At 46.8% G+C, this 5,392-nt stretch overlaps 1 pseudogene across 1 annotated transcript; it reads right to left on the bottom strand.

Moving 5' to 3' along the window:
• Positions 1 to 434: 434 nt before the first annotated feature.
• Positions 435 to 2,395, bottom strand: LOC308645238 (forkhead box protein M1-like; annotated as a pseudogene). The gene is made up of 2 exons: positions 1,754 to 2,395; positions 435 to 1,465 (listed from the first exon to the last, which is right to left on the bottom strand). The product of its transcript is annotated as a forkhead box protein M1-like (transcript).
• Positions 2,396 to 5,392: the final 2,997 nt, after the last annotated feature.

Raw genomic sequence — 5,392 nt, forward strand, 5'->3', positions numbered from 1 at the left:
TTCTGCAACTTGTATTTGGGGTAAAACATGGGAGTTCATAACCCACTTGAATCAAATGTATGAAAGATGATACGTCATGAGCTTTGTAATGTTTTGAACAAGCAATAAAAATAAATAAATAAATAAGAAAATGGTTTGGGATACCGTTACTTTTGACATTCTCACCCTTCAGCTTATGGCGGGGAGAGTAGAGGAATTAGATTCTCTCAAGAAGCATAGGTGGCACAGAGACCATTTACCCTACTGCTTGCAAAGGTCCCAGCAGCAGTTAAGGTGTGACTGCTGCCTTGGCATAATCAGGCTGGGGAGCTAACAGGAGCAGCATGGTCCCTACCAGCTATCCTCACTCAGAGGAATTGGGGTTCACTGAGCCTTGGGACTGCCCAGCCACATGAATGCCTGGAATGGTGGACAGCTTGAGCAGCAAGGTAAGGTCAAGTCCAGTCTCTATGTAGTTTAGGAATAAACTTAGACCAGTTTATGTTGTCAGGGCCCAATGGGTCCTCCTCCAGGCCAGGGAAGCTGATATCCAGCAGGATCTTGCTAAGGCTGTCAGTCATCGTATCCAGAAACAGACCTTCAGTCAGAGAACGATTGGCTGAAAGACTGGGAACCTGTAGCTCTGGGGAGCCTGGCTTGGGAACTTCCAGATCAGAGGAGAAAGAGCTACTAAAGGGGTCAGAGGCAAGATCAAAGGGTTCTGAATTGAGGAGCTCTCAGGGTGAGTCAGAGGGAAATGCTTTTCAGCAGTGTGGTGCTCAGATCCATCAGCCTCAGAGAGTCAGGCAGGGAGCCAAAGGCGCCCTGGAGGGTTTGTACTGAGCTGAAATCAAGACCCTGTGCTTCGGTTGGGGGTGTGAGCCTCTGGGATTCAAGGGTTTGGAGGAGGATAGATTTGCTCGATGTGGAGGAGATGGGCAGAGTCTCCTTAATGGGGGTCTTGAAAGGTCCTCCTTCCTCCTGGAGGCAGCTCAGGTGGGAGACAGGCTCCGCCAGGAGGGGGCCTCAGTAGCTCGTTCGGATGTGCTGGGGCCCTCTGAGAAGACCAGCTTGGGCTCATCCAGACAGGGAGGCTGCAGATGCTGTTTCCTTCAAGACTGGCTCATCTCCCTCTTCTCCCTTCCTTTAATCATGAGCATTTCTGAGACACATCGGGCTGGGGACTTAAGCCCACTGTAGGACTTCTTGGGTCTTGGGGTGAGAGAGCAGGATGAATCCTCCCAGGAGTGAGATAGCTCCTCTTTGAATGATGGGCATGGGGAGGGCCATTCTTCCAAGGGAGGGCTCTCCACTTTGATGGGTCTTACTAATTGTGACATGTCCTCTTCATGATGAGTTTCCTCTTCCTTGATGGACTGAACTGGAAGCAAAGGCAACAGCCCTTCTCCAAGCAGGGGTTTCTCCTCCTTCACTGGTCCCACAGCAGGAAGAGGGGCTATGCCCTCATCAGCTAGTAGCAGAAATCCTAAAAGAGAATCTAGAAGACTACATGCACAATCTGAGGGTAGGTTGACCTGCTTAACCAAGACTGGAAGCCCAGAAGCTTGGGGGCAATGCAGACTTGCTTGCTATGATGGGCAAGTTCAGAGCTCATGAGTGAAGCTGCCAGGGGCAGTGGCACCTTCACTGAGAGCTGCAGCACCTCAGTTGATGGCAAACTGTATCATGGCCATGTAAGAGTAAGGCAGTCACTGAGACACAGAGTCCTGCCAGGATGTTGATGTTCCTGAGGGCTCTTCCATCTTAACCTGACTCTGCTCCTGGTGACAATTCTCTTTTTTCTCCGTCTCTTGCTTGATGCTACAGGAGCCCAATCCATCAGAACTCATCTTTCCAAGCCATTGGATGTTGGTTAAGCTGTTGTCCAGGGTGTAGGCTGCTGTGTCTCCACCAGCACAGTTCTCCAGTCTCTGCTCCAGAATGGGTCCAGGTGGTCTAAGAACATTTGCATCCCTATAGCAGGCTTTGGTCCCAATATGTCTGTAATAACTTCTGTCCTCTTAGAATCATTGCTGGTCTGGAGTTGAGGCTGAAGTCCTGAAGAGTGAGTTGAGGCTCCCCCACAGCTCATAAGGATGAATTTGTTGGGCCCACTGCTGCCACTCTCCTTTCCTTTGGCAGACAATGCTGTGATGATGCTTTGGATATCAGCATTGTTGGGGATGGCCACCACCTGCATGTTGAGCATGGTAGGGTGGTTAATAATCTTGATCCCAGTTGGAAACTTGCAAGAGTTGGACTCAGCCACCTCTTTGGAGGCCTGTGCTTGACTAGGCTCCTCTTGGGCAGGGGGTCTCTTAGGTTCCTCCTCTGGTGTTTCGCATGGGGCATCTTGAACAGGAAGAGGCAGCCTCCATCTTTTGAGAATTACTGGCCGCCAGGGGCTGGTTTTCATTATGAATCTGTGCTTTCACTCTCCATTGAGGATCACAAGAATGGACCCTCCAGATCCCAGCGCCGCCGCCTTGGCTTCTCCAACCTGGGCCGGGCCAGGGCCCAGACAAGGACTTGCGCCAGGCCGGCTGGCATTGGTGCAGGATGGGTGGGAACCCCTGGGGACCCCGGGATGGTCATGAAAACTTTCTAAAGCGTGGTCAGCCTTCAGAAATATTTTGACAGTTAGTAAAATGTCAGCCATGAAATATGTTCCCTAGAAATTCCATTAGAAAGCTTCCTTTTCTCTCACTCCCTCCCACCATAGTCACAAAACATACTCCAGTCTCAAGACATCTCCTCATTCTCCCAGAGTGGGTGCTGGATTCTGTTCACAGCATCATTGGTGAGCTTTTGATTGAGGATTGCAAGACTTTAGGAAAAAAAATGCCTCTGGCAACATTTATTATATGTTGATTGAGAGAGTGTGCCCTTCTGAAACTGGACTGAAACATTTTTAAAAGGTTCACAAACAAGAGTGTCAGGAACAGCATAATAGAGAGCTACACAGATTTGAAGCCATGAACCATTCTGAAAAGTGCTAGACCTGAGAAAGCCTGATTCTCAGCGTGCCATGAGAGCCCTTGTAAAAATACTTGCACAAGTCTCAACACCTGCAGTGGCAGTGATGGGCCTGGGGCAGAATGAAATCAGAACATTGAGTGTAGATTGTTGGTTAGAGAAGGGAGTAATTTTCCATCCTTTCCCTATCTGTAGCTCTGGCCTCTAGGTCCTCCCTACCCTGGTTTGTTCTCTGCAGAAAGGCAAATACAGATTTGTGGAAAATGAGTCCAGGTGGAGCTGATGCTATGGAGAACTCTGTGAACCTCATGAATGCTAAGTGGTGTGACCACCTCCTTCCCAGAAGTGTCCCTATTGAGACTTGTTCAACTGGTGAATCTGACTTTCAAAGGGACTTGCACCATAGACATTCGTACTGCTAAGGATATTATGCCTGGGTGAGGGCCAGATTCTCATCTACACTTTCCTTTCTCTGCTAGTCTCATCAGGATCAGGAGCAGGAATTTCCTAATTTCCCTTCTACCTGAAGCCTCATCATTCAGAATTTCATCAATCTTCTTCCTCTCAAAAGAAGTGTTATCAAGCCTAGCATGGTGGTGCATGCCTATAACTCCAGTGACTCTGGAGGCTGAGGCAAGAGATTCACAAGTTCAAAGCCAGGCTCAGCAACTTAGCAAGGCTCTAAGCACTAAGCAATACCCTGCCCTCAAGATAAAAAATAAAAATAAGGGCTGCAGATGAGGTTAAGTGCCCAGGGGTTCAATCCTTGATTTAAAAAAAAAAAAAACTGTTACCAGACCCACTGCTGGAACTCTTGCTGAGCTAAGGAGCAGAGGATATGAGGAAACTTACCCTTAACAAAATTCCTGTTGGATGTGAATTTCCTGGCAAAAGAACATATCAATGACAGATGGCCAACCAAGGAAAGCCTTGATCTTTTACCATTTCTTCTCATCCTTCTTGGGATGAGAAGAAATGGGAGGAGGCAGATATAGTCACCATTTATTGGTTTTCATTGTACTGTAAATAGTTATTTTATCTATCTCTAGTACTGCAAAAAAAATTTATTCATCTGTCAGAATCCTCTTTTGATATGGTATACTTTACAATAATAGACTTTAAAGTTAAAGTGAAATAAACTTGAATTAATTCCCTTTCCTTAACTACAAAGAACAGGGACTCAGAATAAAATTATACGTAGAGACAATTTCTATAAGAAAAATATAAAGCAAGAGTAGGGTGAAAGAAGCTCCTATTTTGGTATGAGGCAGAACAAAGTCACCCAGAATCCATGAACCCAGAATATAAAACTATTTTAAAAAGATGGGCCCAGTGCTCTAGCACTGTGACACCATGCTGCTATGATAAAGCTCAGGTGGAAGCCTGGACCCTCCTCCTTGCACCTCCAGCAGGTCCAGAACAGATCCATGCAGCAGGTGGAAAAGAAGGAAAGATGCACCTGAAAGTAGAATTCCTGGGAGGTTCCAAAAACGAGGCAAAAAATGCATCCTTGTCTCTCTCTCAGCCATGGAATTCCCTAGAGAGAATGGGAATTTCCTTGAATGCTGAGCCCCCATGGCATAGAAGAGTAAAATTCTGGCAGGTGTTTTGAAATATGAAAGCTTCAAAAATTCAAATTTCTTATCCATAGTAAGAACTTTCTCATATTTTTCAAAAAATATGTACATGTCTGTAATCTCAGAAGCTCAGGAGGCTGAGGCAAGAGGATCTCAAGTTCAAAGCCAGCCTCAGCAAAAGTGAGGTACTAAGCAACTCAATGAGACCCTGTCTCTAAATAAAATACAAAATAGGGCTGGAGATGTGGCTCAGCAGTAGAGTGCCCCTGAGTTGAATTCTGCATGTACATATATTTTTTTAGGGTGGGGTTTGGTCTCACTTCCCCCTAAACTTGGCCCACTGTGGTAATTGTAATTGCCTGCCTATGAACAGCAGTAATAATCAGTCTCATCCTCCAACTGCAGCCCAGAGATGGTCAGAGAGACTGTGTTACCAGTGTTGGAGCCAGAGAAATGATTAGGGATAGCTGAGGGCCGACTACTAACACTATGAATCATGAGTTTATGGGTTGTTTCTGGATGATTTTGGTACCAGGAGACATCATTAAATCTCCCAATATCACTGCTGATCCCAGCACAGGAGATGGTGACTGACTGTCCAGGAGTTCCAAAGACTGAGGGAGGCTGAGTCAGAGCAGACTGGGCCCAGAAACCTGAAAAGAGGGGAAAACACACTATGTTGAATCAAACCCTTGCCAAGGCAAACCTGAGTAGGAGAAGGCAAAACCTTTGCCCAGATGTCCCCAAGACCCCTTTTCTGCAAATGTCACATGAGTCCAAGCCATGGTGGTGGTGCCCCCGAGCACTCCCCCTCCTGAGACTCTAGCACTGGACCTGGCACCTCCAGACTTATTTATCTG

Source organism: Spermophilus citellus, assembly GCF_964194105.1.
Source record: "Spermophilus citellus genome assembly, chromosome: 3".
NCBI lineage: Eukaryota > Metazoa > Chordata > Mammalia > Rodentia > Sciuridae > Spermophilus > Spermophilus citellus.